Source organism: Vulpes lagopus, chromosome 2, assembly GCF_018345385.1.
Source record: "Vulpes lagopus strain Blue_001 chromosome 2, ASM1834538v1, whole genome shotgun sequence".
Classification (NCBI taxonomy): domain Eukaryota; kingdom Metazoa; phylum Chordata; class Mammalia; order Carnivora; family Canidae; genus Vulpes; species Vulpes lagopus.
In genome coordinates this window covers 62842582-62852282 of record NC_054825.1, presented here as the reverse complement: position 1 = coordinate 62852282, position 9701 = coordinate 62842582, and positions in this window count along the sequence as shown.

The following is a 9701-nucleotide window of genomic DNA, read 5'->3' as shown; positions in this document are numbered from 1 at the left end:
ATCTTTCTGTGACAGGCTTATTTCCCTTAATAATGCCTTCAAGGCCCATTTATGTTGTTGCAAATTGCAGAATTCCTTTCTTTTTAAGGGCTGAAGAGTATTACAATGTGGTGTTTGTACTACATATTATTTATCCATTCATCTGCCATTCATTTAGGTTGTTTCTACATCTTGGGCATTATGAATAGTGCTGCAATGAGTGTAAGACTGTAATATCTCTTCAAGATCCTGCTCCCAATTCTTTTGAATAAATACCCATAAGTGGGATTGCAGGATCATATGGTAATTCTATTTTTAATTTTTTGAGCAACTGTCACACTGTTTTCCATAGAGGCTTCACCCCCTTTGCATTCCCAGCAATAGTATGCTATAGTTCTAATTTCTCCACAGCCTCTCAACAGTTGTTGCCTTTATATATATATATATATATATATATATATATAAATTAGCCTTCCTGACAAGTGTCAGGAAGAAAAACCTCACTGTGGTTTTGACTTGCATTTCCCCAATGATTAGTTGCATTGGAGGCAGTGTGGTGAGCAGATCTGCTTTCCAATCAGATTTTATCAGTACAAGATAACCAGGTTTACCACACTGACTTGACACCATCATTCCAGCCAAAGGCAAATAAATCTAAATTGTACTTAGCCTTTGTAGCCTTATTAATATTTTCCATTCAGTACTTGTATATTAGAATTAAATTAGAGTTAGATCTTTACTTATAAGTTGCAACTACTGATTATTGTTTCTTTCTGTTAGCAGGAGTTCATCTGAACAGGGAAAGACTTTTCAAGCTAGAGAGAGAAAACTCAAAAGGGAAAATCATGCATTTGCTAATGAAATATATCTAGGGACATTTGGAACTTCTTGAACATCTGAAATAATTCTTATGAAGTTAGACTTCAGTTAGACTATGAGCTAAAAATAGAAAGTGTATCTAAGAAACATGTAATAGAAGAAATTTCAGGAAGAATGTTAAACATTGTAAATGTCAGTGGAATCCCTAGCATGGTCAGTTAGAATGGTGTGATTAAAGCCAGGTTAGTGGGAGAAATTATTAAAGAAGAGGGTGCTAATAGAGATTCTGTTTAATCGGTATGGGAAGTTATGCATCAGGTGATTCTAATATGAAGTGGTTGAAAACCACTCCCTGTAAATGGTCTTTAGGCCATTTGTTCTCAGGCTTTAAAGTGCATCAGAATCACCTGGAGGGTTTGTTAGGCTACAAATTACCCTATCCCTGAGTTTCTGACTCAGCAGGACTGGGGTAGGGATTTAACCATGCCTTTTCAGCAGGCCGCCAGGCAATGTTGATGCTGCTGATCTGAGAGCTAAGCTTTGGAAATCTAAGGTAGGTATTTCTATACTGTTTCCCGCTAGACCGTAAGCCCTGTGAAAAATATGGGGCTTGTCTTGGCCAATTGGCAATACCACGTCTGCCACATATTGAACACTTAAAAGATATTGTATTATAGATTAGTACATTAAATTTCTCATACAAATCAGTGTTATATGGGTTTGAGGATGGCAAACCACAAATTCCAAAGCTCAGTTATTCCTATGATGGCCCCAACCCAAAGTTTCTAGTCCTGCGATGCTCTTCACTTTGCTGCCATCATCCCCACCAAGGTTTTCCAGCTGAATCTCTTTGCTCAAAGACTCAGCCTGAAAGCCTATAAGCTCATCTGTTTTCATCAACTACACTGTACTTTCCAATTTTAGGGCATTAAAGATGCCTCTCTCTGCACTAGTTTGTTATTTTTTCCTGACCACTCATTTTAGGCAAATTATTCATATTTTAGATTTTTGGAAAATGAAGTTTTAAAAGATGTAAATGATGGAAAAAATATCCTAATTTAAAGAATAAAGTTTTGCAGACTAATGAATATCATAAACATTTCTGCTTTCCTCAATAAACACACTTTTAGGAATTAACTAAAATCTTTCTTTATGTAGCAAAGCATTATAGACCATGAAGCATCTGTGTCCTACATTCAGGGAACACATGGATGAGCAAGATACAGCCCTCGCCCTCCAGAGGCCCACAGGCCACTGAGCCTAAGGCAGCTCAGTGATGGCCAGAGGTGGTTATCAGTCCCTTATGTGGTCCAGAGCAGCATGAAGGAGAGATATAGGGACAGACAGGGGGAAGAGGTGCAACCCTTGGAAAGGAGATGTTTTTATTTTTCACTTGGTGAATCCTTCTGAGGCTGCTTTTATTTATTTTTCTAAAGATTGTACTTATTTATTCATGAGAGACAGAGAGAGAGAGAGAGAGAGGCAGAAACACAGGCAGAGGGAGAAGCAGGCTCCGTGAAGGAAGCCCGAAATGGAACTTAATCCCGGGTCTCCAGGATCAGGCCCAGGGTTGAAGCCGGTGCTAAACTGCTGAGCCACCCCGGCTGCCCCAGAGGCTGCTTTTAATAAAAAGAAAAACATACTTCTTAGGACCCAACTAATGAGTGAGTTCTATTTCAGAAATACAGGGAATAAATAGGCTTCCTTGATTAAAATTAACTATTGTTTATAAGAGGCTGAAAGTGAGATTCTGGGATCCACAGGAATTTTGTTGGTTTGTTGGTGCCTGTATCCTCCTCCTCCAACTACCACACAAACCAGTGCTTCCCATAGTTTTATGCAAACACATATCCATCAAATCTTTTATAATTTTTTCAAATGGATTCTTTGTTTGCTCTGCTGTATGTCCCAAAGTTAGCCTCTCGATTCCCCAGCAGACATTAAGGATAAGGAAGCAATTACACTCTCGAAAAAAACACATTTATGAACACGTTACATGTCCATTCGAACCCTTTCCTATAGCAAGTCTTGCCTGTGGCTGCCTCTGGATAGGGAGGCCATTTTAAAGCCATTATGTGTGTCTGTGTATGTACAATTGCAGCTTTGGAGAGCATTTATACATTTAGAATCCTTTCTTATCTTTGCCTTCTGTTAAAACAAAGATTATAATACTTAAAGTGTGGGGCATTAGTTTTGAAAAAAAGATTTATCCGACCCACAAATATAACTCCTTGGGTTTTCATAGCTTGCAGAGAATACATTCTCTTGTAAAACAAGTTCTTTTAAAAAACCTCATTGATTTTTAGATGGGCTTTGTGGTTAGGGTGTGCACATTGATTTCTATTCAGGAATACCTCTGGAGTTCACTTTAGATGGGCCAGTGTGCTTGTCATACTACAGAGCTATGGTAAGATAATTTTAATCTAAACAGGATATTTTTTCTTTACTATCGAGCATGTTTTAGATTTTCTTTTTCCGAATCATTTTTAAACTTAAATGAAAGGAAGATGTGCATTTCTGCTCTTCTTAATTTTCAGGCTGAGTACTTTATTTTGCACATCTTTTTCTCAGAAACTGTACTTGAGAATAAGCACTCTTTTTTTTTCTTCTCTGTGTCTGTGGAACTTCTCTATTATTCTGTATATCTGTAGTATCTTTGTAGAGTCCCAATTTGGGCCTGACTTTTATCTCTCAAAGCATTCCACTTTAGAATAATTGTCCACTTAACCTCTGGACAAAATCATGGACTACAATATTAGAGCTTAACATGTTAATTTAACTCAACAAGATATGAGAAGGGACAAAAACATAAGATGACAACGTGAGCAGAGACATTATCTTACACATTTTGTTTGTAGTAGTACAAAGGAGGATAATTGTATCTCTGTCCAAGAGTTGTTTTGAAGATTAATTAATTATTACACATAAAGCAATTATAAAAGTGTCTGACTCTGTATGTACTCAATAATTGTTAGCTAGTATCTGAAAAAATAAAACATAGAATTTAAAATAGCATTTTTACCCACTATTTTGTGGTGGAGGAATCTGGTCACAGATTATAAATACCCAATTCCATGTTTATTATAAATTCCTTACACTCTTGCCTTTTAATCTTCCATCATTCTAGATAGCAATCAATATATTTCTGCATGGAAAAGAAAAGCACCTCTCCCTCTCCTAACTGCCCACTTTATTAAGGAGATGGTGACCTGTAAGGCACACACAAAACAAGAAATAATAATAGTAACAACAACAACATCAAAATCCTTTCTTGAGGACACTCTTTTCTAAGGCTGGGTTTGTTGTTGACTGACCACTGGTTCATCAGTCAGAGGGCTCTAGGTTTGGGACTACATAAACAGCTCTCCATCCAACAGTATGATGCTCTGCTAATTGGAATGAGAAGTTAATCTCTCTCAAACTGAACCCAGCTGAGTCTCTGAGAGCAGTGATGTATTTAAAAGATCTCTGGCAGTCCAGGGCATGTGGCACTAACCGGATTTAGCTCATTAGCAAATCCGCAAGGCCCTGCTGACACTGCACCCAGAATAAAATACATGAGGCCAGCCCGTACCCTGTGGGCACCTACAGCATGACTACATAATAAAAAGGCATTTATTAATAATCTCATTGGTCACACAATACAAAGGAAGGTAACAAGAAGTCAAATGCTGTCATTTGTCGTGACTAGAGAGGCATAATTAAAATAAGTGTCCTGTGATTAACCTTTGAAAAATTAATCTGGTATGAAAAAAGGCATAAAAACAAGGAAAATAGACTCTTAAAATTAATTCACTAGAATAGGCAGCTGTTGTATACACTTGGTTCAAGTTCTACATGCTTGTGAAATGTTAGTCACTGAAAACAAAGAGCAATTAGCAAATTTAGCAAGTAGAAGCCTATTATTCAAAACAACAGCAGGCCAATAATTAGTGTGTCTAGTGATAAAGAGGGTAGCATTTTGTTGTCATTCATCTGGGTTTGAATGCAAGTTCCTCCATTTACCAGCTATGTATCCTTGGGCAATATTCTCAGCCTTTTAGTAATTTAGTTTCCACATCTGTAAAATGGGGGTATGAATATATCTCATGTGGTTTTTGTGATAATTAAATAGGATTGTATATGTAAAGCTCTTAGCATAGAGCTGGGCACTTTGTTAAGTGCTCAAAAAATATTAGTGATGGTAAAAAGTACTTCAGTCCTTGATAAGCAAAAAAAGCAGTTTGCTCTGCACAGAAAACACATAAAGCACATGCAGCCCTGTGATCCATGATGCGTCAATGCTAGTCAATGGGGTTTTTCCAGGGTTTTGCTGGCAGTGATCTTATCTTGTGATTTAATGTCAAGAGTGGCATATCAGTAATCCTGAAAGAATGTTACAGGGTATAGCAGAACGTGTTTCCTGAATGTTAGAGTGTAACACTTGTACATTTGGTCTAGCCCACAGAATGTTCAACTCAAATTCTACAGGGCTAGGCAGTAACCAAATTGGTCAGGAAGTGGTGGTAAGAGGGATGGATGCAGAGACCAGGCCAGCATTTACTTTCTAGTAGAGGCAGCTGCCTCTTGGATAATGCCAATTTTTGCCATATGAAACGGTAAATCCAATGTTGCCAGATTTTCCAGTTTTTACAATGGTTTCTAGAAATACTGATTTTCATGGGAAATGTTCCATTTTTAAGAACTCTGCTGGTCACAGGCATACCTTCATCTGGGGCTGGCACTAAGGTAAAGCAAGTGAGGCACTGGTTTCAGGTGCAACATTTAAGGGAGTGATCAAAAATTCAAAAGTGATCAAGATTAGTAATAGCTTTTTTTTCAAAGATGAGTAACATCTTAATGCAGTATTTTAAAAATAAAAAAGCAAAAAATTCATATCAAGAAAATATCAAAATCTTAAATTAAGACAGGCTCAACATTACTTATTTTTTCTTCTGGCTCAGGCTCCATCTGACTTAGCTCTGAGCTGCACTGCCTTCAGCCTCTGTTTTGACTATAGCACATGGCTGGCACCCTAATGCCAGGCCGATTGCCGGCTTTGCACTGGAGTGATTCATGGAACAACCAGGACACTGCTCCAAATAAAATAGTTGTATAAATTATCAATTAGTGTTAAGGATATATTCAACTCCATCTTTATACAATAAAATCTCACTACCATCACCTAAGGTAGAACTAATGAAAAGTCAGAATTGATCTACTTGCAAATCAAAAGGTTGTGTTACTTTCTAAGCAAGTTAACCAAAAAATGTTCTGCTAGCAAAATGATTTCTAATAGATGCCCCACTTTTATGAACAGAAGAGATTTAAAAGTAGCAGTAAGACAGGGATTCTTCGGTCAAAACCCCTTCGAGATCGTATGCAACATTTTGAATGTGTTCTGCTTCTTACCTTTCATCACATTGTTGTGAGGCCTGGGACTCCCAGAAGACCAGAAATTAATATAATACAGCATGAAGGTGAGAACACAGGTTTTGAAGCTAGCCAGTCGTGGGTTAAAATGCTGATTCTCCCCTACTGTGATACCTTGGACAAATCAAATAATGTTTTTCTGTTTTCTCATCTGTAAAATAGGACTATCTTACAGGTTTGTTGTAGAGACCAAAGTTAATAATGTGTCACGTTATTGCTCTTTTTCTTTCAAATTTTAATTTAAATTCTAGTTAACATACAATATAATACTAGTTTCAGGAGTAGAATTTAGTGATCCCTCACTTACATATAATACCCAGTGCTCATCCCAGTAAGTACCTTCCTTGTCACATTATCTCTTGATTCTTGGTCTGGCCATAGACACTATAGACACTAACAACTGCATATGGCAGTTGTTACTATCATTTAGCATATTCACTCCAAACCATTCCATGCCAACATCCTTAAATACACAAGATTAAGTAAGTTAAATTTGTTCTTTATTATGCTAATTTGCTTATTCATCTTTTCTTCAAAAATAACACAAAATTCAGTGTGGGTGGAATTACAAATCCTGAATTCAATGAGGCCTAAATTAGAAAGATATAACTGTACTTGATTTAGCAGGTTTTTCTACCCAATAAAGTATGATGAAAAAAAGTAGCATTAAAACAGTAAACTGTGAAAATAGATGACTGCAGTCTTATTCCACATTCTAGCGGTAGAACCTACCAGACTATGATGGTGCTCTGGTATATAGTCCAGTAGAATTAGCAATAGAATTCAGCTTTCACAGATGGTTGTGGGTTTTTTTGTTTTATTTTGTTTTGTTTTGGTGTTAAGCTTTGCAATAATGTTCCTGCTGTCTCTGTATAAATATGGATGCTCCTCAGTTTAGAAACAGCATCATAACTCAGTGGCTCTGGGTTCAAATCCTATTCCTGCCACAGATTTGCTGAGTGACTCAGGGCAAGTTCAATTAACTTATCCAAGCCTTAGTTTCACCTGTTGTAAATCACTTCCCTCAGGGCTTTCCAGTGGTGCCCTGTCGTGTGCATTGAAGAAAAATGTGAAAACTTGCATAGCTTTGCTATCCTTTGCAATACATCTTTTTTTTTATGTTCCTCTTCTGCCCAACTGTTCTTCTAACGAGCAGCTAGAATTTCTCATTTAATCAGAAGGCCATTTTTTATCATCAATGAAAATGTAAAAACTCTATCAGTTAGAATTGGTTATTTATGTCAGGTCCATCTGATTAGAATTTAACTCTATTTCATTAATACAGAGAAATGTCACCCTTTTAACTAATGAAATACATCATAATAGAGCTATATTTTTAAAGGCACACCATCACAAGTAGCCATATGCAAAATGCCCTTTGGAGTACATGCAGATTCCTCAACTGCAGTCTCTCTTCCCTCTTCTATGTGCCCCTGACCCAAGGGAAAATTTCTATTTACTGGAGAAAGCAAAAGGTTTCATTTTGGAAGAAAACAATTTTGATTGCTTCCCCGTCTGAGGAAAATATTCCCGCATTAGCCTCTCACCTAGGTATACTTTAAGGGGGTCATAAAACCTTTAATTTAAAACGTTCAGTGCCACAGATGGCCTTGAATGAGCCTTGGAGAAGAGCAGAGGATGTGTAAAAACATTAGAAACCAGGCAGTTTTGAGGCCGTTTGGCCCCCACTAGCTATCTCCCCTGCTGTTCTCCTGTACCACACTACCAAGTCTGGGGCTCAGAGCGGCCCATGAAAAGGGCTTTTGAAACATCCCCCTAAGTCTGGTTGGCAAGGCCCATCCCTTCTTCCCCATGGCAGCATCTTCAAGAAGACTTTGCAATAGCTAACAGTAGAGTCTTCAAAAGAAATCACTGAACAGATCATGTCTCTGGAGCTGCGCTCTTAGCTTTACAATACAGCACCGGCTGGTTTAGCAATAAACGCTGACTTGAGAGCACAAGGCGGGAGGCTCTGTGAAGAGGTTGGTTTTTCATCTTCTTTCTCTTTCTCTCCCTTCCTCTTTCTCCTTCTTCCTCTTTCCATCTCTCCTTCTCCCTTCTTCTCTTTCTTTGCTACTTTTTCCACCCATCTGTTAATTTATTCAAAAACATTTCTGTAAGGTTCAGTATTGCCAAGTAAAGTATTAAGCTCTGGGAATAAAGATGAATGCCCTGAGGGAACCTCTAGTGCAGAGACAGGTCTTTGTGTATTAAATGACTCCAACAATGGGATGCTCTGTAACGGAGCTGAAAGGTTGAAGGCGATCATCTCTGCTTACCTGAGTAAGGGAACAGGAAGCAACTTTGAAGCAGCTTGTGAAAGAACCATCATGAACTCACTAGGCAAATGAAGAGGCAAAAGGACATTCCAGGTAGAGGAGGTAGTAAGAATAAGCAAGCACTGCATGGCAGTATGGAGGCAGCATTGTGCCGTAGGACCATTCTAAGTGTGTGGTTTAAAGGAACCTGGATGTGAGGACTGGAGGGGTTAAAGCAGAATGGGTTAGCCAGGGACAAATGAAGGAAGACCACCCAAAAAGATTTCACAGATCTCTTTGGACCTTTATTGTAGGTCAGACACTATTCTTGGTACTTGAGACACAGTCTACACTTTCAGGAAGCTCATATTATTTGATGAAAAGGCACAATAAAGAAGCAAGCGGACTCTAATCTGTCAGACACTGATAAGTGCTATTAAAAAAATAAAGCAGGATTGAATAGGACAGAGACCACTGGGGCATTCTCCTTCAGCTAGGACAGGTGGGGAAGCCCTTTCTTAAGGGCTTCAAAAGGATGTGTGCTTTTCAGATTTAGTACTTTCCAGTTGAGACCCAGACATCTGTACTTTTAAAAAGCATCCCAAGATTCTGATGTGCATCTGGGGTGAAGCAGCCTTACCCCAGGCAGTGGGACCATGGGGAGCAATTTACATGAAAAGGATGGCCTGACTGAGCATGTGTCCTGTGATGAACTCACAGTGAAGAACACTGGAAGCTATGGGGAATGCAGCTTGGAGCTTTAGACTGGAGGCACGGAGGCCTATTGGGAGGCCACTAGGTCATGAGGAGGTACTAGCCAATGGAATTATATTGATGGGCTTCTGCCTGCAGAAGTAGAAAATACTTGGGCTGAACTAGTGTCAAAGGAGCTCAAAACTTAGGACCCAAAGAGGTAGGAGTTAAGAACTACACCCAGTTATGTGCCAAACTCTAGGTCTGCCAGGCATCACTTTGGCTGGCTTTCCCAGAAAACCTTCACCCAGGGGGTGGAATTCATTTTAACTTCTCTTGCATAAAACTAAAATGATCTTATCCAGCGTTCAGCAAACTTTTCTTGTAGAAGAAGAGAAAGTAAAAATTTAGGTTTTATAGGTCATACAATTTCTGTCACAATTATTCAACTCTGTCATTGTAACTCAAAAGCAGCCACGGATAGTATGTAAATTAATGGATGTGGCTGCAATCCAAGCTACATCCACTTTGACTTGATTT